This window comes from Zonotrichia albicollis, chromosome 2 (genome assembly GCF_047830755.1).
Source record: "Zonotrichia albicollis isolate bZonAlb1 chromosome 2, bZonAlb1.hap1, whole genome shotgun sequence".
Taxonomy (NCBI): domain Eukaryota; kingdom Metazoa; phylum Chordata; class Aves; order Passeriformes; family Passerellidae; genus Zonotrichia; species Zonotrichia albicollis.
Window position 1 is genome coordinate 98,593,982 of NC_133820.1, and position 22,729 is coordinate 98,616,710.

Here is a 22,729-nt window from a genome sequence, read left to right on the forward strand (position 1 = left end):
TATAACATAGCTTCTCTATCATTTGAAACAAAATCATTCATTCAGTTTCACACTTTGACCTCTTTATTTGCACTCAGAGAACAAAGTCTATATAACTGAGAGGTAGGAAATAACTCAATGGATCAAACTTTTTATCTTAAGGTCAAAACATGAACTTATCAAGTAGTATGCCTTCCAGTATAATTTTAACCTGAAATATCTACAATTTCGCTTCAATGGAGCATGTTAGAAATCTTTGAGTGTGGTACTACAAAACTGTGGCAACAGGTTCCCATGTGGAGAAGATGCTTCTCTATTAATATGTACACATGGGGCAACCATATAAATATATACAGTAAGATTAAGAAAAGTAGCACCCCTCAAAACACTAAATTCAGGAAAGATTCATACATAAAGCAGTGTTCAAATGTGTGATGCAGTAATTAAGATGCATTCATCAGCTTACAGCAAAACTAACAAAGGAGAACCAGAACTGAAGTAAAAGAAGTTAGAAAGTACAAAGATAAAAAAGCACACTACAGACTGACAAGAAATTCTGCTACCAATTGAGAGCTTATCAGTTGATAAAAACCAAGAAGAAAGAAGGCCTTCCAGCCAGATAACAGAGCCACAAAAAGGGAGATACTTCCCTGGGGTGTACCAGCAATGTGCTCCTGTTGCTACAAGCAGCAGCAATGAAACTAAGTTAGGAACACTTGCTACAATGAGCTGAACAGCATCCAGCTCAGTCTGCAACATGCAGAGAACGGCTTGTGCAGACGAGGAAGAGCCACCTTCTGCAAGAACACTGTTAAACTCAGCAAAGTGCAAGCCGAGATGAGTTACAATTTGCTCTGCAGAGATACATAACAAGGGCTTTCAACACTGAGGTGAAAAAAAGTGTTAAGATAAACAGAATGTTAACAAAGTAACAAATGTAAGCTGAATAATAGCAACGAAAAAAGACAGTTTAGACAAGGGTATCCTTGTTTTCCCTGTAATAAAGTGTTGCACCAATGTTAAAACAGATTTAACAACTCAGGAAAACACATCTGGCCCTGTGCTTTCACGGACTCATAAAAAAAGCATCTAAAATTTCTGGCAAAATTATACCTCGTCATAGAAGTGGCCTGCAAAGCAGCTTAGGTTTTGCTCTCTTTTCGTTGTCCAAGGTGAAGGCAGAAGAACAAACTTGAGGTTCACATCTATGACTGTCAGTTTAGATGAGAAGTTACAAAGCATTTAATTAATCCCGGCTTTTTGGCCTCCACAAGGACAGAGAAATCTAACTTTATATGGAGCTCTTTTCAGGGTAAATGTGAATATGAATATGAACTGTGATATGCAAGTTATCAGAAAAAAACCATCATATACTATTTAAAATCATTTTTATATTGGCAAATTCAGTTGCTAAGTTCCAATTTAATAGTCTTTATAACTTCAACCTTATTTATTTAGTATGGTTATTTTTTTCTTTTTCCACTCCAAAAGCAGGGCAAGTGCTGTGAAAGCTCCTAGACACCATGAAGGCTACTGTCAAGGCAAGTCATTGCCAGTCACAGCCACAAGATGAAGGGCTGATACTGTGGACCCACAACATTAATATCCTGTAATATACTGTACCACCTTCACCTTCAAGACATCTAATATAAAACTTAAACCTGGTCAGTTGTTATTTATTTTATTTAAAGGAAGAAACTGAAATGGCAGAGATGAAAAAGGAATCTAAAAATTCTATTTTCAACACTGTGACAAAAAACAGATTAGTTCTGTGGAGACAGGCAAATCCTTTTCAACTTTGGGGCTTAGCTCACATATCTGTAAAAGAGACAATGTGACCTAGTAAGTATATTGAGCTTCTTTGTTGCCAAGTCATATTCCTAACTTGTTCACCACCTTTTGCAAGTCATACCCATCTTGCAAAGCAGCACTGAGATTGGTGATGTGTTTTAAAATCAGCCCATCAGTGAGATTTAAAAAAAAAATATTTCAAGTTCTGCAGAGAAGGCCAGACCTACCCCTACCAATCTCTCTGCAACTTCTGACCTCCTGCAGATGCCCTGCTCTGCACCCCCTTCTGAAAGCAACTTTGGGCTTTCAACTACATTTCTAGAGGCCATTTTTAAGTCCTCCTCTTTGACACAACCAGTTTTTAATTGCACTCCAGTTCTGTTGCACTTTGGTACCTGATTAAGAACTGCAAAAGTGCAGCTTTAGCTATCACAACTATACTGAAGACCAACAGCACATGACCAGTTATTACATTCTGAGATGCCAACGGTACTTGCAGATGAAAAATTCTAAGTGGGTACCAATTCAAGCCCTTTTGCACCTTACATTGTAAAGTTTTAAAATTATATTGCCCTGAAATAGCAATAAAACGATAGCAGAGTGTTGTAGTGAATTACTGTAGACTGCACCAAAGGATCACCTTCTCTGCATGTTCTGCCTTCTTTCTCTGGCCTTTTGCATTAAGGCAGTTTTATTACAGAAAAAAACTCAAAACACCACATTCTATTAAAGACTGCAGCATGGTTTTGCTTAATTAAAACCATTCAGAAATTGTTTTGCAATAGACTGATGATGGCAGTTCAAACCTTAGAGCTTGCTGCCAGATTTTAAAAGCCATTCAGATCCTTCTCTGTACAGAAATTATACGTAGTGAGGCTTTTTCTCTCCCCAATCACTTATACTTGCATCCAGGGTTACCACATAAATTAAGGAGAACATAATTTCTCCATTAAATCTGCCACACCATTATTCCAAAGTACTGCAGAAAGTGAAGTGCATGACACTATTTTGTGTAGAAAAACATCAGCATGATAAAAACCAAACACAAAAATAACAGGGAGTGTGCATGCCCTCATTGGAAATCCCTCCCTTTCTCCTCCAAGCTCCCTTCTTCCTTCTTTCTGACTCACTGAATAGCAGCTAAATCATTCCAGGAAGGTAGGCAAAACTAACACTGCTTTTTTGCAATTAAATGTGGTGTCAACACCTCTGAAGGGTACCTGCAACCAATGACACCAGGTGTGATTTTGTCTATTAGGTAATCAGGGAAAAGCAGAGCTACTTTGACTGGAGGTTAGCCAAATGGCACATGTTGGTATAACCTAAAAGTCTTCAAAAAAAAAAATAAATCCAAGCACACCACATTAAAAGCAAAAAGACTCCATTAAAAAAAAAAGACTCCACCACCCCACTCAACTTCTCCCCAGAATAGTTGGACAGAAGAAAAAGAGCAAAACAGAACACTTTGCAAAAGGTACAATGTAAAACCAAAGCTCTCTAATAAGCTCAGGATGGGGAAGGACTGTTTGCTGATAATACTGGCAAATTTGAGGAACAAGAAACTCTGCAGTGGACAAGAAGGTGAGGATGAACCACATGGCAGCAGAGCTGCAAACTAATGCTCATTCAAAACAAGTTGTTAGACTCTGTGTAGCTCAGAAGATATTTCCTGTAAACATATTTTAGAGGCTCAAGTTTCCAATAATCAGCCTACAAACACAGGCAGCATGTTCTTTTTCTAGCAGACAGAAGGTAGAAAATACTGTGTTTCCTGCTGTGCTGTCTGATCTCCTTTGCTTTGGGGCAAATAAAATACTGCATTGTCTCAACTCTATGGCCACTCTTGTAATATATTATTTCTTGGGCTCTTTCTTCATTCCCCATTTTGAAATACCAGTTTACAGGAAACAAGAATGTAAAGAAGATAAACTCACTTCATTCTGAGTAAATCATTATTGTGATCAATATGGCACCTCTTTTTGCAGTATTAACACAAGATGCTATCACAATTACACCAAAATATACCCTCCAGGAAAAGAGTAAACCTGCCTTGTCTTCATGTCACTTCCCAAGAATTACTTCAGATTCACTTGAATTATGTATGCAACCTGTACTGTGCACATTATGTACACAACATTAAAATTTTATCTATTCTCAGCTCCTGCTTGTGAAGGAATAAACACGTCTTCAACTCTATCTATCACTTGGTTACAGCAGTGCTTTAACATTCCTAATGCTAGGCTGTGTTTCTGAAGGAGTCACAGCTTCTTGTCAGGCAGAAATACAGATGCAATTTACCTTGCTCTACATGTGATTTTTATGAAAAGAAAATCACAGAACACAGAAATACCTCCCCAGGTTGAACACACAGAGTCAGAACCCAGAGCATGACCCAACATTAGGTCCATTCCTCAACATTGTCAAATACACACCTCCACAAAGTCCGTCTAGATAAAGAGTGCAGTTCTGCAAAACAGGAAGCCAGGAAGAGAAGATTACAAAAGACAGACTCGAGGTCAAAGTGGTTTGCACAAGTAGATCCTGTATTTCATATTCTATTTTACATACTAAAGAGAAGACATGGTTTGATTTCACAAGCATTACTGACCCAACCTTCTGCTATGTGTTTATGCAAAAAGATGAGGTGACACCCAGGACCATGGTGCACCAGCTGTGAACAATTTTGTAATAGTGTTGATAGCAAATGAATGGTGTCCAGTGTCTAAAATTCTTACTCTCTTCTTTCATTTATTCTATCATTGTCACAGTAAGACACATTTTATTCAGCTACCAAATGCCCACAATGCCTCTCCCTTTTTTATCATGGGAGGCAATGTTTTCAAGCTAGATAATATTTCACTGCAAAACTAAACATCCAAGGAACAATGGCTGCAAATTATCTTCATGCAGTGTAACCGATAATTTTCTGAGGACGTTAAGTTTTACACAAATTCCCAAGATGTTGAGACATCCTACAAACTGGCCTTGTAATGTTCATTTTATGAGCCCCCAAATGCAGCTTGAGAGCTCATGTAAATGGGAACATTGGGTACTCCAGCCATGAAACATACAGTACAATATGGAGAAATCTAGGCTGCATTATTAACTTTATATTCATGTAAACAGTCATGTTTACTGTGAAGGTTATTTTCCAGAAAGGCGAATCACAAAGGAACAGGGGGAAAAATGCAAGTTCTAGGGAGGTTGGGAAAGGTTTAATACTTTCAAAAAAAAAAAAAAATGCTGCACACTGTAACATTCTTCCTTCATCGTTGCCACAGCCCTCCCAAATGCCTATTTGACATATGCCTTCCCAGCAATCTTTTAGATGTCTGCAAATGTTGCTAGTGACAATAAAGTGCTGTACTAAGAAGAAAATGCTCTTCCCATTTATCCAGGATGCCTTGCTTATGACTGGAAGGTGGATCAAATCTTCACATAAATTGAGTCAAATTACAAGAGTTCTTGTCTCCTACTTATCACAAATATAACACCAGCTAAGCAGATCTTCACTGGTAAGTGTTCTGTCCTCCATTTGTCTTTCTGCTAAATTTTACATTAAATTGCTATTTAAAGACACCTCTTTTTTAAAGAGACAATTCTTACCTGTGCCAAATTTTTTCTAGCCCACAATAAATTCTTACTGGTGGCCCCTTGTGACATTTTGATTTTCCATGAAATTTAAAGATACGGTGATGTTTAGATATCTGAAATATAAATCCTACTAACAAGTACAGAAAAGAACACACAGTCCTTCTTGAGTTATTAGGAAATATTTGCATCACACCAAAAAAGTCAAAGCATTTACAAGGAAGTCAGAATGAAGACAACATGGGTGTTGAAGCCAAACCCCTCCCTTCCTCAGATCACACACAGACATAGACACTGGCAGCCTTGTCTCACTTCTACACATAAAAGAAGCTGTTTCCCTCACACTCTCCCTGTGCAAATGGAGGTTTATCCTTCCATGTGCCCAACCAGGCCCCACTCTCAACTGCTCTCTGTACCCTGAAGGTGCTCATCTCTTTCCACTCTGCCCATGCACTCTGTCTCTCTTACTGCATTCCAGCAAAATCTGTCTTCCTTACTATGTACCAGCAAAAGAGTAGTCACTTTTCCAAGCAACTTTCCTGTGTAAAATCAGTTTTCTGTATAAGTGTCAGCATTATAATACCATGTTCTCATCAGAATCTACAGAGCTATGGGACAATGATGAGAAATCTTCCTTATGCAGGCAAAACCACAATGGCCACATTCTTCCTATTACTCACTACCTCCTGTTTACCAAAACACAATTGAAAGTCATCTATGTCTCTCAGGAACAGAGAATAATCTGAGTAACTTTTCCCAGACACCCACATTTGAGAGAGTGTTTATGACAGAAAGAGCTCACTCTAGCCAGCTCAGTTGCATGCATTTTTATGTCATGTATTTAGAGCCATGATGCTAATATTTAATGATAGCAATACTTGTGACACAGTCCTTTTCATACATAGAGGACACTGTCAACATGGCATTATTTATTTCATGTCCTTGTATGTGCATTATACAAATCAACATTTTACCATTTTGGTCCACATATCCTCAGAAGAAGCCCTTCCAACTGTTTGACAGAAATAACATTGAAGCCTGGGAAAAAATAAATCTTATCCTGTAAAGTCAGGCCACTTGTGTCTATTTCTGAAATGAGACAGAGGAAATCTATTATAGCAGTTTGTATTTCAGGAATCTGGGACTCATAATACATCCACCTATCACATACAGGAAATTGGATGAAGTTATTGGCATTTAGTGCAATCTAGAATATTGCAGTGCCTTTTTTTTTTTTTTTTTAACAGCAGACTCCATACTCTGTTATTCACCTCTGCCTGTAGCTGCTTTGTCATCTGGAACTAACAAGTATTTATCTAAAAAGTAAATTGGAATTAAGGATCATGAACCCACACCCTTGAAACTGTGTTTCACCTGAACATAGAAGGTCAATTCAGTGTTATGTGAGACATCAAACCTACCAATTAGGTGCTGTTTATTTAAGCTTATGCAGACAAGTCACGGGTACTCTGTTGCTTTAAAAGCAAAGCATCAATTTGAAATGAAAACAGAGCTAATCCCAGATTTCTGCATCCCTATAAAATACAAGGACAATTCTGCACAGAAATAACATGCCATCATAATCCAGGCCATAACCTCATTTAACCAGAGCAAAATGAACCACCCTCATCCTCACACTGGTTCTGACTCCAGAGCACGACAGGGGGACTACAGCCATGAAATCAAGTGAAAACCCCAGCCCTGAAGGCAAATGAAAGGACCATCTTTGTTATCCTCAGAGTATAGGCTGTACCATTCACTCTTTATTTAAACCAACACAAGATTCAAAATACACAAAGGTTTAAAACAGATAAAAAATGAGATTGTGACTTTTTTTGCCTGATGCAGAAGCTTGTGCAACACAATAAGCTGGGAGCCCCTGTAGCAGTTCAGGCCTTCCAGGGCAACCAGGATGTGCTCACTGTCTCACTGTGTCCTCCTGCTTGAACTGCTTCAGGATTAAGTGAAAAGCTTTTCAGGACACACCACAAACAAAGATTTAACAACTCTTTCCCCCTCCTCTTTAAAACCAGGCAACAAATCTAATCCCTATAAGAAGAGTTCTTCAGAAAACAGCCAAAGGGGCTGAGGAAATGCCCTCTAGATGCTTACACTTATACAAGACCACAAAAATAACTCATGTAAAAATTGTCATCTCTAAAAATGACACAAATAAAAAGAGAAGTTCTTCAACAAACAAGATGGTTCAGTACTGCAAATGGTGCTATTCATACTGCTCACATGCAAGGATTCTATTCCAACAGAACTCCAGTTTACATGGGTTTACTTCAAACATGCAAAAAAAGAAGCAAAAACTTGTAAAAAAACCCCAACTCATAAAATTTTTTCCCTCCCTCCATTTCAAATTCCTATTTGAAAACAGAAATGCTGTGCTGTTCTCTGACAAGGATGTACCACACAAACACCAAGATGCTGCTTTTTCATATACTGCAGAGTCCTTTATCAGGAAGTCTAATGTCAAACAGCATATCACCACAGAAAATATGGCAACTATTTCTTCTGGGGAAAAATATAAATCCTTATTCAGTGCATGAGCTATCTTTTACTCTGTGCAAAACTTAGCTTCTGAAACAGCAATGGTCCAGTCTGGGCTGATCATTAGCTAAAAATGTAATACAATAAAAAATATCACTCATATTAAAGATGACTCACATAAATTAAATGAACTGCAATGACAGGACTGGATTTCCCCTAAGTTCTTCATCAGGCAAGGCTAGTTATAAATCATTGCTAATGCAGCTTTTGTGTAAAACAGGAGAGTAAGTGCTTCCTCCCACTAAAGAATTTTGGAGAAATGCCTTATTTTCTCTAGGGTCCTAATTTATCTACGTACTACCCACAGCAACAGCTCTGTTTCCTGCAGCCATTTCCTGCTGTCATGGCAAGGAGAGGTAGAACCACATGCCCAAGGAAGATGCCACTGTCTTTTTTCAAACTTCTGCTCAAGGACTGAGAGAGCAGAACATGTAAGGGATCAGAGTTAATCCAGCAGCTGCCAGGAAGGCTGACAAAGGGCTCAGAGTAACACAGAGCATGGCCACAAAAGAAGCCACCAAAAAAAGGCAAGAGGTTCTACAAAGGAAGAAACAAATAAAGGACAACCTGAGCACCCCATCTGTTGTTTGGAACACAAGCAGCACAAGGAGCAAAAGGGAAGTGATGAATTATGTGAGCTTTCTGGCATTCAAGGCTTTCCTAGGTGGAAAACCTACCAAGGGGAGACAATCCACACCTGAGCAGCTGAAGTGAGAATTAAAAAGGGGGCTTAAATTTCAGCAGGAAGTTCACAAAAGCTTTAGAGAAGGCAAAAATAACAAAGCATGGCTCTGTAGTAATGCAGAGATGAGAAAAACAGCTGTGATATCCTGTAGGTTAGGAACAGGAGGGGAGAACAGAGAGCTGGGATCTTCTGTTTGGGTTTACAGAAAAGAAAGGCCAAGGATGTAATGAACTCTCACAATTCAAGTCCTGCCAAAAAGTACCAGTGAAATAATCCAAATAGCCTCTGCCACTTGTTACCTTTGCAGCCTAATACAAAGCCATCTTAAGGAAACAAAACTCAAATAACAGGGTGCCTTGAGAGCAGACTTTGACAAGCCCTGTTACACTTATTGCAAAATCCCTCCACAGAAGGATCAAATGCAGCTGGTTCCTTTGCACTTAACACAGATTTTATGTACCTAAATGCATACTTAAAGGCAATTGTTTAAGCAAAATTCTGACACAATCTTAAATAACAGTAATTAAGATATAAGTCAGTGGAAAAATTCAGACTGTAAAGAATGTTTTATTTCTACTTGCTTGGGTCTGGGAGGAGAAGGAGATTGTCATGTGCCAGAATTTTGTTAGTGAGCAGTCCCAAACCCACTATTTAAACTAGTTTGCATTTATAATGCTGTAACATGAGAAATATTTAATATCAGAAACACAAGTCACAAAAATTAGTCAACAAAATTTTTCCTCTGGCAGTTGGGCATCCATGACAGACATTGTTTTAAATGCTCCTCTCACACTGTATTTTTCCAAGTTGTATGTCATCAGAAGTATAAAGATCCTACAAATGCACTAATAGACCTTGCTTTCCATTTTATTAAGGAAACTAATCTATTATAAAAGGTAGAGTAACACCAAATCTGGTTAATTCATAGCAATGAAAACACTGTCCATCAGTAAATGCTACAAACTAGCATACAGAAGAAGAACCTAAAGATGCTGTCATTTTTAAATGCTATTATTACAGCACTGTATTTCTTCCAGAAAAGATGACAGTTGCCCCTTTTATGTAAATTCTACATGGAAATGAGTGGTAATTTCAAGTACCTGAAAGCAATCTAGGAAATGATCAGGTTTTGAAAATACCCTCATCCCCTTATTCTGAAAACAAACACAAGTGATCTGGCTCCCTTATTATTGAAAGCAACTGCCAATCTCACTGTACTTTAAAAGCATACTGCTTTGAAAATACAAAATAAATGGGGGGGGGAAGGGGAGAAAAGAAAAAATTAAATTAAGATAAATTCACTACTGCAGTTCAAAACCTAAATCCCTAGCTTACAAAAATCTCTTGTGGGGAATATAGCAAATGCTCAAGACTCAGAGGATTCTACAAGAGCATAATAAGCCATACCAGTCTAACCTCTGTTAAAATTATAGCACTAAAGTGAGTAAAATAGCAGTAAAGCCACTATAAACAAATGTTACACCTACTCTGCATATGTCAACACCAACTAGAACATGTCTCATTTTTTGCATATTACTAATTGCCAGAACATGACATATGTGCTTTTAGTGGCACAAGATGAAAATCACCCCAATATCTGGAAGGACCACTTATAGTATTTGAAGAAACTGTTTACATCAGGCACTGCACAGATCACATGCACAGTCTCAGCCTGAATGCTGAAGGCAGAACAACACAGTGACTCTAAAGGTAAACAATTATTTTGCTACTTCAAATACAACTGCTTTTTTTATTCTATTGACACAGAAATTCATTAAGCAAGAACTAGAGAACTGCAGCACCCTCCAAAGAACAGAGAGCTGCTTAAAAACTACTTGTTTTCCTTGTCCTACCATCTAGCAGCACTGTTTCTTCAAAAGAGGTCTTCTGTCCTTAACATGGCTGCCATGCCTTACATAACATCAATGAATGAGAAAGTAGTTATTTTGTTTCCTAGGACACACACTGCCCATTAGCCATATGATTCTCCATATGGCACAGCAAACAGCCCAGACAAAGCTTTGCAGCAACGCAGCTCCAAAGATCAGCATCCTCTGAGGATAGCAGCAACAGTAATTCAGACCTCACAAGCTCCAAATTCCCTACGGTACGTATTTAAATAAACAGACATTCTTACCTTGAGAAAGCAATACTAATAATAATAGCAGTGCTCAGTAGAGCCTCCTCTGTTTCATCTGTGCTTGTAAAAATGAATCTTGGTGCAACTGTGTGCTGCAGCAGGTAATCAATAATATAACCTGCTTCCTCTGTTGCCAGAGCTGCTCCATCTGAGCGCTAGCTAACGTGAACACTGTTGGTGTGAGTCATAGCAGTGACTCAGAGCAGATGCAGAGCTGCAGGAGGAGTTTAAGTTTCAAGGCTTCCTCTTGCTCCAGCTCACTGTCACACAGGCACTTGCTGCCTGCCTGTGTCTGTGCGTGCCTGCAGACTGCTCCAGAAGTTGGATTTTATCCTCTGCATAATCTTATAGAGTTGAGCAGTTTCAGTTCATTTGTTCGCTTCAGGGTTTGGGTTTTTTCCCCCAGAATAGCAATTCTGCTTCACCACAAATATATCTGTCAGGAATGCATACCAAGTGAATACCATGGTATGGCAGGTGATGCACTACTACAAGATAAATGTGGGCTTTCAAGAATAGGGGCAGAACTCAAACAAAACACGAAAGACTATCAAATGAAAGTATTGAGTCTGGGCAATAAGCATTTATTCGTTACAACTTCACAGCAAAGTGTCTGATTTCATTAAGTACTCTGGGCACAGCAAATTTGGTCTCAAATACAGTGAGATGAGAGAGCTGTAGGAAGGACTGTATGAAGGAATGCATATGAGCAAAAATGCTCTGTGCCTGACATCAGTTTAGCAGGGAAAAGAGCCTATAGGAAAAGAGAATAGGGGCATTATAAACTGGAACAGTGCATTTGGGTTTAGGGTTGAGTTCTGGGATGATACCCACAGATATCCATCCCACCAGGCACTGATAACCTAGTCAAAGAAGCATTTTGAACACGTATTTATTTCCCAGGCCTGCCAGACTCCCCACCATGAACAAGCAAAGCATCATGAAGCCAAAGTTAGGCACTAAATGTTGGACACTTGATGTGCATTGCTGTACTGATCCCACTTATTTCTGAAAGGCACATTGTACTAAGCAGCTGCAGTATTTAACAGATTCAGCCTTCAAGAGAAGCCATCTAGTACTGAGCCATCAGGTTAAGTACATGGCAACAAGTTACAGTGGGAGGAATCAAGCAAGTATTGTCAAAAGAAGATGCTGGCTGAAGGAACAAACAATGTCACAAAACCACATAGACTTGCTAAAGAGCCACTCATACAAACATTCCAGATAGTTTGGGGCAAAAACACTTGGTTTATGTCAAAGCATTTACAGCTGAACATTTTTTCTCATACTTAGCAAATGTCCAGTTGGCTATCACCCAGCTAAACAGATTTGTGTTGAGATTTCTCATGGAAAGGCTAATACCAAAGCATGACTTTCATGGGTCTGTGTGTTTTGTCATTTTAAAGAATTCCTTCTTTTTCAAAGCCCAGTAAAGTGAAAGGTACCCCTGCCCATTCAATCCAAGTATGTGTGCAGCACTCTTCAGGACTGTATCTGGCTGGTAAAACTGCTGAACAAACCTTGTACTACTGAGTGTGAATTCCATGTCTCTTAAAGCAGCCAAGAACACTGCCTTGGCAGGGATCAAGAGATGAGAAGGAATCAAGCTGAGCAAAACAATTCTTGAAGCATGGTCATGGAAACAGCATAAACAAGGGGGATATAGAATAGTTGGTATCTATGAAGATACACTGAATTAAATTCTTTCCCCTAAAACCATTAGTATTCTATCACTTGGAAAATCTGTTGAATCCCATCCTTTCCCCCAGTTTACTAATGACAGTGACTATGTTAAGTTTCCAAGGCTCCTGTTAAGTTTCCAAGGCTTTATTTTCATGTTTTAAATGTTTGAATAAGTAAGAGAATGCTAAGAACCACAGCATATCAGAGAAAAAAAAAACCCCAAAACACAAAAACCACAACAGCAGCAACAAAAAAATAAACCAAGACACCTGGGATCTTAATCAGGAAAACAAACAATGTCCAAATGGCATCTATGACATAGGCAGAGAAGAAGACAAAACTGGATGATGCTTCACATGTCTGGGGGTTTGGAGGATGGTAATTTGTTTTCTTTTTGGAGGTGGGGAGTTGTGGTTTTTGTCTCCTTTAAAATACATGGCATGCAATTGTACATTTACATTCAATTTTGCGCTGCTGTCCAGCTAAGAGCCAAGATTTGGATCAAAGCTGACTCAAAGAAAAGAGCTGTTAAAGGCCTCAAAGGGATAAAGCACACCAAGAGTGAGCACCCACTGTGAAAAATGCATGTACTTGCCTCAGCTGCAAATGACCTCATCTACAAATCAGATGTGATTTAGCTGCTGTAGGCAGCAGTTTCCTGTTGTTTAATTGATCAGCTTTTTTTTGCTGGACATTCTGCACTAGAAAGGGGCTGGGTCAGGGATTGAAAAGTGGGAAAACTTGAAGCTTCTTATCCTCCAAAAAAGTGAATGTACACAGATGTGGATGAAATCTTGACCAGAAATTTAGTACAGCCTTCTGAACTAAACACTGCTGCAAGAGATTCTGCATCAAGAGGCAGTGTAGACTATTCTTTGCAGTCTACAGAAAATGTTTTTTCCTTCTTCACCTTTAGGTAACAAGCAAGCAAAGCCTTTTCTATAGTATCTATTCAACATGGTACCAGGCTCAAGAATCTTGCTCTTCCTTATCACCTCCCTGTCTCTAGGAATTAGTTTGTTCGGAATTATTTTTAAAGTCATCATTAAGCCAGTGATGGTGGAAATTATTTCTCACAGCCTATTCCAGATTGTCAGATTTCTTATTAACCTGCTTTCTCATTAAATCTCAGAATGTCCTTACTGAGAACACAAACCTCTAATCTTGTTTCTGAGCCTTATTCTTCTTAGGTTATACTGTCTGGGGGTGGGGAGGGAATGGAAGAAATTAAAAAAGAGCATTCATTCTCTTCAAGGACAGACGTGGCTCCTGATGCAGAAGCAGATTGAGGACCACTGCCAATGTCCACAGTGCCTCCTTCCACCCTCACCCTCCTAGCTTTCCAGTCATCTTTTCAACAGCTACACTCTCTGCTGCATCCTAATGTTTTGTAATCTTGTTTTTCTGAGCCATGTAAAGGTTTGGGTTCAGAGACACTAATTTTTGAGGAGCACTGACAGACATTTTCAAGAGGAAAAGAAGACTTATTTTTCTGAACCAGCTATTACTCATTTATTATTGACAAGGTCATTAAAATACTTTCCAAAGTACCAGTGAGCAGCCACACATGGAAGTGAGCACCATGCACACACGCAGTAGAAGACACCCACTGCAAAAAGAGCATGTCGTTTGAAAATACATATAGGCAAAAGGTTGGAAAGATAAATATTTTTTGCATTATCTTACCAACACAGCTAACTGACTTGACATATGTCCACAGAAAAGAAAATGCAGAAACTAGATCTCAGTGTCTTGCTCATTAGACTATCAGACTTCCCTTTCGGTGCATCTCACTAGCAGGTTCCTTTCTTCCATCTAATTACCTTTCATGGGTATTTTGATATGCCATGACAAAAGCACTGTTTGCTTCTCAGGAAAATTAAGACTCCTGCTGGGAGAAGTGTCAGAACCAGAGTCTTTACCCTGCACAGACAATGAACAGAGGAAGCCACACATGAAAGCAGATCTTTAGTGATTGGGTATGGGGGCAGGGAAGAGGATGATGCACTTAGCACAGTTATCTCAAGGTTTCTAAAGATTAATAACAGGACACACTGTAGCAGTTGAACTTTTTACCTTCACTACATCATCCAGCACTCAGTAGCATCTTGCAGTCCTCTCTAAAAAGCAGCGAGCAAAGCAACCCACTAGAGGCTGTGGGAAACCATTTCCTCCACACAAGTACATCTCTTCACTGAGACCACCTCCTCAAGCTACTGCTATAGCTGTGACCCACGTAAAATGTATTTTTTATTACTCCCTAACAATCCAAAGCTACATAGACTGCAATGGGAAGAGACAACAAAGTTACAAGTTGTCAGTAACACACTGCATGCAGATCTCAGAGGGAAGTACTTCTGCAAATCCAGTGAAAATGCAAAAGACAACCTAAATGCCCATTTCCCCTTAATTGTCTTTTCTCACCAGATGAAACAACAAACTGCAGAGACTAAGACCAGAGAAATCAGCCAAAACGAGACAAGGACAACACACCCCATAGCAACAAAGAATTACTGACCAGATGAGAGACTGGCTTACAGACACTGCTGTGGCTCCTGCATCTACAGACAACCATGCATGGCAAAGGCTTGCTTGGGTAAGGAGGACTCTCCAGATTGCTCTTGATGTCAGCACAGAGTCAGCTGATCTTTTGGCAGTCGGCCTGCTCACATCTATCCACTTCTGCTCTCTTTTTCTCTCTAATGCTAACATCTGCCCATGTTTTGCATCCACAGAAAAGGTCAGCAAGACCCTAATGACACATTAAATCTGATAATCAAGCAAGACACCATTTGCAATTACTGTGTGCCTGCTCTCATTCCCCTCATATTTAGAACTTAGTTTTTTCCTAAAAAATCCCAACACAGGGCAAGTGCAGAAGAATCCATAATCTCAAATCTTACATACGTGCCATAAATTCAGTTTGGGTAACAGAGAAACTATGTCAGAACACACCCAGCCTCCCCAGGCTTCCAAGAACATTAAAATTTGTTCTATCAATACAGACACAAATTCCTTACTCCAAACAATCTTTATTTTTCTATACAATGCACAACTACTCCTCTGTTGCAAACCAGCCTGCTGATTTTCTGCCCTCATACAATCACTTCAATTGAATATTGACCTGTGAATCCTAAGAAAAGAGACACCCAAACAACCCAGGCATAAACTCATTTTGAGGCAAGCCTGTCTGACTTAAACATCACAGTTCTTCACATTGTCTAACAAAATTCTATACTCTGATGGATATTCTCTAAATCCACTCATTTTTCTCATTCAATATACTCTAAACATTTTCAAACTGAAGTTCTTCCTGTTGTCTCCACAATGCAGGACTTGTACATCTCATGCTGGTGACCTGTGACTGGTAGATTCTTCAAATGCCTCAGAAAGAACAATTGTCAGTGCTGGAGAAAGTGGATGCAAAGACTTATTGTTTTCCCAGTACCATCTGCTGCACTGGGGAAAACAAATCATAACCCTGTAAGACTGAATGCAAAGCTGGACATTTTTGATGATTATTCCTGCAGTATTTGTTACAAAATTTACTCCTCATTTCCACAAAGAAAGAGCAGCTGTAATGAGATTTCTGTGGTTGCACAACAGATTTCTAATGCTTTGTGCTGTCTTCCCAACTTATCTGCAGTTTTTTGCAAGTTAACCAGTCCCTATTTTCAGCAGGGAAATCATCTTTTGATAGGTTCCTAACTAGTAAGGCCATGAAAAGTAACTGCCTATTAGACATGTTTATGGGCCTCATTCTCTTATTCCTATTTTTGTCATTCTTTGCCTCCATTGCGAAAAAAAAAGAAAGTCCTGCTCTTACTACAGTGTAATACAGCGCTTCACAAAATGCAAAGAGGGCTCCCAAATGTAAGTTGATCAATAAAAAAAATAAAATTAAAAGCCATGGGGTTAAGTAATTTTTCTTCCTTCTCAAAATTCTTTATACCTTCTTTCAAATGAAGAAAATATTAAAAATATTAGAACACAATCCAATCATAAAGAGTTATCTGCAAGCTCACAACTTTGAAGTCATTATGTATTTGTGGTACACAGGAAATTATTCTCCAGATTAATGTCACCAAATAATCAATGGGACCAGTCAAAGACTAAGGTAATGTACACATTGAGTTGTGCATCCAGCAGGGAGCCCAAGGTGAAAAAGCTTATTAAAAGTGTTGATAATGGAAGTGTTTCATGACTAATTTAAATTTTGACACTCAGAACTTAATAGATTTGAGATCATTTGGGATTTTTCCTAAAATTAGGTCACAGAAAAAGCTCACTAAAAGTAGCACTGTGGTGTTCCTAATGGGATTTCAAAAAATCTATATGTCAAAGGCTACATGTCTTATTCTAAGAACAGTCAATTCCAAACCAGCAAACCTACAGAGACAGTAAAAGTAGGCAAGTAATAATGATTTTATAAAATAATCAATTCAGAATCTCCTTATTAAATTAACCATTTTCTTTTCTGGCAGGTACATAAAAATACAGATCCCAAAGAGACCCACCAGTTATGACATCTTTTTCCATGTGTCTGTTGGAAGAGTAGGTGATATATCAGTGCTGTGATGGGTTTCTGCTTCTCTTTTTAATGAACTTCATAAGTTTATGTATAATCCATAAGCATGCATTAATATATTGCTGTATGTTTAGAATATTTTCACTTTCTATTAGAGTTAAAGGTTTCTGGCATGGAATGGCTTGGTGACTAAGGTGAGACCAAAGATTACAGGTGTTTGTGTCATAGAGTGTTTTGGGAAAAGACCAAGTCCTTGAATTTTATTTTAACATACAACTTCTTGTTTATAGGTAAACTGCACCGATCTAAACTGATAATTTTTTTATATTACAAAGACAATAAAACAAGTATTTTCTATCAACCTGCTCTTTCCCATTTCCACCTTCTTCTAATTCTGTTCTTCAGCTCTTTGGAATTGATGGTTGCTCCTGCACCTGCCTGATGATGGTCACAGCCCACAGGTCCTGCCACTCTGCACCCTGGGAGCTGCAGCTGTCCTTTCCAGCCTGGCTGGGCCACAGAACCAAGGCTTCCTTCACACACAGACTAGTTTGGTGAAACGGACAGGTCTGTTGGCATGCATTTTGCATCTGAGACAACTGAGGATACAGAAAAAGCATGCACCTGGAGATGAGGTCACATTATCCTCGTTACTTGCTCTCTAGATTACCTCAAAGCTTTTAACCCAAACCAGAGGAAGGCTGGTTTTCCCTCCCGCAGCTCATTTTAGGTGTTTCTAGGGGGCAAGGTGTGGGACTGGATGACTATGTCTTGTTTTGGTTTTTTTTCAAATGGAAGAATGAAGCAGATTGAGACTGAGGCTCAGAGGTACAAGTTTCTAGGACCCACCTCACTGAGCTACTAATGATTTTATTCATTACTTGCCTGACATTTTGTAAAAAGTCTTGGGAACTGAATCCTAAGCTCTAATTAGTGCATTTAATATTGGACAAGTTTTCTTTAGGGTATTATTAAGTAATTCTGGAAAAATGCTTAGTTTTGGAAGGAAAATATCCATTTATCTCCCATCCACATCTTGTGAAGTTGACTCTAGTCAATGCAGAACACTTCAAAGAACTATTTAATAAATGACAGTCACATTCCTAGAAAGGTGCACTCCAAACTACATTCACTTTTGCAAGCTGAGGATTTCAAAAACTCATTAAATCATTTTAGAGACAAAGAAGACAAACAGAAAAAAACTGCCTATAAACACAAAACCACCAGTACAAGTCAGCAAGAGCCACAAAGACAGGTAGCATGAAAGTACTTAATCCATTGCTATATTCCAAAATAGCATTAATTCTCTGTTAATTTCTCTTGGGAAAAACAATTCTAATAACCCTCCATGCAAGGCCTTCTGAAACAGACTATAGTAAATTAACATTTGCTGATTATACAATAGGTGAACAGAGACAGCAAGCCGAGCAAAGAGGAAGAACTACATGATCCACACCCATAACTGTGGAAGGACTCTTAAAATACACAGGCAGTGATTCAATGTTACACCCGTAGTTAAGACGGAAAAGGAAACAGAAACATTAAAATGAAAGACAAGTAAAAACTATCCTCACATTAAACTAGTTTCAAAAGTATTGGTGTCTTTTTTTTTTTTTTTTTTTTTACAGTGGGTCTAAAATAGGCTAAGATTTAAGCAGCACCTGTTTTGGGCAGAGTTTCTAAATAATCTGCCTATTTTAGGAATTCATATAATAGACTGAAACCACACAAATACTGGCTAAACACTGTTTTAAAAGAACTTGACACTTTGTCAAGTTTATATAAATAAGCTAAAAATTTATTTTTATAGACTATAATAGGTAGTCAACATAAGTCTTTTTCTTCTACAAAAATAGAACCTATTTCTTCAACCTGCTCTCTCCCCCCAAGAAACTGAAGCAATCAGCATGAAACTGGCAGCAATCAGCACCTATATAAGAAAGTGAAAAGGAAATAATCATTTTTACTTGCATAGAAAAGAAATCCACAGAAGAAAGCAACATATTTTTGGTATCTTACTTCTGATCTTTTCATTTGTTTGCTTTTAAGAGAAGCCTTTACAGGTCTATTACTCCAACGTGCAGACTCCTGTAATTTAGGTACTAAAAAGATGAAATAATTAGAGTCAAGTTTTTCATTGAAAAATGCCCCATTAAGGGAAAAAAAAAAGGAAAAGAAAAAGTGGGAACTTAAAACACCTCATTAAAGAAACGAAGCTATTTATTCCTCCTACAAATGCAGTTTGCTAAACAGTTATAAAGGAATATTTAGGAGCAGAAGCTGAAAAGTCATGCCTTAAAATTCTGCAATGCCTCTCATCACTTCAATAGGTTGAAAATAACTACAATTCATGCTACCCCTTATAGGCAATGGGGAGCATGAATAGACTGCGTTAACAACAATGTCCAGAGGAGTCAGAAAATGCACTGTATTCTCTACTTTCCCAGCAAGAAGACAGGCAGAGTGAATTCAGAGCACCTAAGCTAGGCAGGAGCTATGTTGCTAACTTAGATTCTGTCAGGAATCACCTCTCTAAAGGCAATTGCTTCCCTCTAAAGCCACAGAGGTAATGAAGTCTGCTGGTGTTAATATGCCCAAATCAGGCCTACCATCAAATAAAAAATTCTGCAGAAGATTGACAGAAATGCTGCAGTGGATTAAGTCAAATAGCTATCCAGTAAAAGCAGAGCCCAAAATAGAACATAGATGGGAAGAATCTCTGATGAGATTTTGTACAAGATAATATGAGAAACCAAGGAAATGTCAGAGCAGGGGAATGAAGACTCTCAGCAAGGCAAAGATCAATGTTACCATCAATAGGATACACACCAACCTGAGAGCAGTTCTTAGCATATGGTGTTGAAAGGAGAGAAGTCAATAGCACTGTGGTGGTTCACTAATCGGCCAAACTGGTTTAGAGAGCAGGAAATGGAGAAGTGATGGCAAAAGTGCACAGCAAGTCATCTTAGGGGAAAGTGTGGCAGGGCAGGAAAAACAGCTCAGCTAACTCTGATGGAGAAAGATGCAAAGAGGTGGATTCAGGACAGGAGGAACTCGGCAGAGATGGGCACACATTTCCCCAGGCAAGAGTGAGCTGACTGATTGACAGGCTGCTCAGAATAGAGAGAGATGCTTGGGGAAGCTGTGACAGCAAAGGAGAGAGAGGAGACAAAAGGACCTGGGAAGAGATCATCAGGAAAGCTTCACAGAAGCACTATTTGGCAACAAAACAATGTTTGCTAATTCTCTGCGGAAAAAGACCCAAACTTTTTCAGGTCTGTCTCTTGTTTTGAATTTAGGCAGAAGTTAACTATTTGAATTTAGGCTGTAGTTAACTATGCTCCTTGACAGCATCAAGGCCTCTTCCACTGACACAGCTGTACAGAAGCTGTAGAGAGCTTTTCACCATGAAGAGCTCTATAGGCTTCAGTCTGGAAAAAGGTCCAATTACCATTTCCAATGAACATAACACTCCCTCCCTGAAAGTTTGGGTCTGACTGTCAGAAAACCAAGTGAGACACTAAACCAATAAAGCTTTATTTAGGCAGAGGCTTCAAAAGTAACTCCCTTCCTTTTTCAAGGGGACTAACCATTTACCATGAGGCAAAAACTTCTTTCATCAAAGCAGTGCTACTTCACATGAAGTATTTAAGGTCTGCTTAGCCTTTTTTTTTTTGCAATAAAGGCAATAATACTGAATATAGGGAAAGAAATGCCATGCAAGTTTACAGTGCTTCAATGAGAAACTCCTGGCTGGGCATTAAGCAATCCTCAAAGGCTTGGCTTCTGAAGCTGTAATATGGAGTTATGCAAGTCCCCCAGGATTTCTGTGCACTGGAGCACGGTTACATAACCCACATGACAGGCTGACCTTGGATGCTGTTTTGGACCACCCATCACTGAAACTCCTGGCCTTTTGGCTCATGACAGAAATACTCTTTAATGTCAGCACAGCTTTCTCCAAGTGTTGCTTTGCAGATTGGCACTAGTGCTATTTTTCAGAATTGTGTAGTACCAACAAAAAAGCCAACAAGAAGAAAAATATCAGTAACTCTAGAAGAACTGCTGTGCAGAGCCTCCACATGACATTCTACTGCGTGGGCTTCAGGCCTGGAAAAGGTACTGTGGCAGGTGTGGCCTCTAATACTGCAGAAGCCATATAGAAAAAGGAAAAAATGGTACTTCAAATTTGAAATTTCTATGATACTCTGTTATCAGCGCCGTGAAATCTATAACAAAGCCACCTGTAGCTGTTACCTTTTATTGTCCTCCTTAAGTCCACACACTAATTTTTCTACTTTGAGCAGCTAGTTAGTACAGGATCTTCTTGAAGAGCTGGATGCCAAATACAGGAGGAAAGGGTAACTATGAGGATTGCTTTTTTACCTCTTGGAAGGTGGGGTGGCTGCTTATCCTTTTTCCTCCAAAAACTTCTCTCATCAGTTTTCATCACTACCTCTGCTACTCACCAGTTTTCTCTAAGTACAAACACCACTGAAGGAAGGTGTTTAAAAGGTAGATACATAGCAATACAGGCAGCACTATGGTACTCCAGTCTTAGCCTAGTTTCTAGAAACTAAAGATATTAACAACTCAACTACAGGACAAACCTGGCTTAAATGCAGCACAATAGAGAATAACAGCACCAGCAGAATGAAATACTGTCTTTAGCTCACCTAACACTCAACATATCCCAATTTGTGTACCAAAGCAGACCAACTCTAGTTTTTCAAAACAGCATAAAATTAATCCCAGCAAGACATGGGGGATAGCATCCTTAATATTCAATTTGGGAGAGCAAGTAAGAACAGCTGGTGCAGAGCAGCATGTCTTCAAGCTAATCTCTAAACTGTTATCAAGTCCCAGAGTGCTCCTACTATCATCTGCAAGCATAAAAATGAGACAATTCAGGAAATTACTGTTAGTCCTTTTCTCTTTCAAGCCTGAGAGCTAACAACTCTAATAAGAAAAAGGAAAAAAAAACCAAAACAACAACAACAACAAAAACAACAAAATCATTTTTCATATAAGTAATTAGGCTGGTAGGTCTTATTTTAGACAGAGATTTACCCAGTTAAACATCAAAAAAAAATTTCTATCTCCTAGATATTTTTTATCCCATTGCCTGTTTGAACAAACACAATATAATCTATTTTTGCATTATACAATTGCCATGGGTGCTAAAGGATGAGACTTGTACACTTGGGGCTAATTAAAGGTAATGTCAACACTTATGCACACATGCACCATAATCAAGCACTTACCTTTCTTTGCAGGTGAAAACATGAAATTAGTCAGCTAGTTTTTGTAGTAATTTTGCTCTATTGCCTCAAGTCTATCTGTTTTTTCACTCTTTGAATTATTAAAACAGTGATGCCATAAAATCATTCAGAGTGAATTATCTGCTTGAAACATATCCCTTTAGACAAGTGTAATTTTTAAAGTAGGAACAATTTTCTCCTGGCATTCTTTTAAGCAACATAAAATTTGTAGCTCTTGTAACTGTGGTATCTAAACAACATAAAAGAAGTAACTCTTGTATTTATGAGAAATCTTTTAATATATTTCTCAAAAAATGTCACTTAGAACATGAAGCTACATAAATAATAAAACTTGAACCTCTTTAGGATAAGTTCAGCAAATACTTTAAGAGGACAGTACAGAGGTACAGGCCTACCCATCTTTCTGCACATACTCATCCACATGTGGCTCAATGCTGCGTGGAGAGACTGAAGACCAAATCAAGGAAAAGTGTGTTTTGTAAAGAAATTTAAGG

At 38.7% G+C, this 22,729-nt stretch overlaps 1 protein-coding gene across 16 annotated transcripts in view; it reads right to left on the reverse strand.

The window, feature by feature from the left end:
• The window catches only part of INPP4A (inositol polyphosphate-4-phosphatase type I A), a 111,184-nt gene that overhangs the window by 71,731 nt on the left and 16,724 nt on the right, over positions 1-22,729 (reverse strand). For 2 of the 16 annotated variants that reach the window (XM_014266603.3, XM_014266602.3), the window contains exon 1: positions 10,740-10,929. The exons of the other annotated variants lie outside the window; for them this stretch is intronic. The gene's annotated coding sequence lies outside the window, so the exon portion shown is untranslated. Of the gene's footprint in view, positions 1-10,739; positions 10,930-22,729 lie in introns of those variants that run through there. 16 annotated transcript variants of the gene reach the window in all.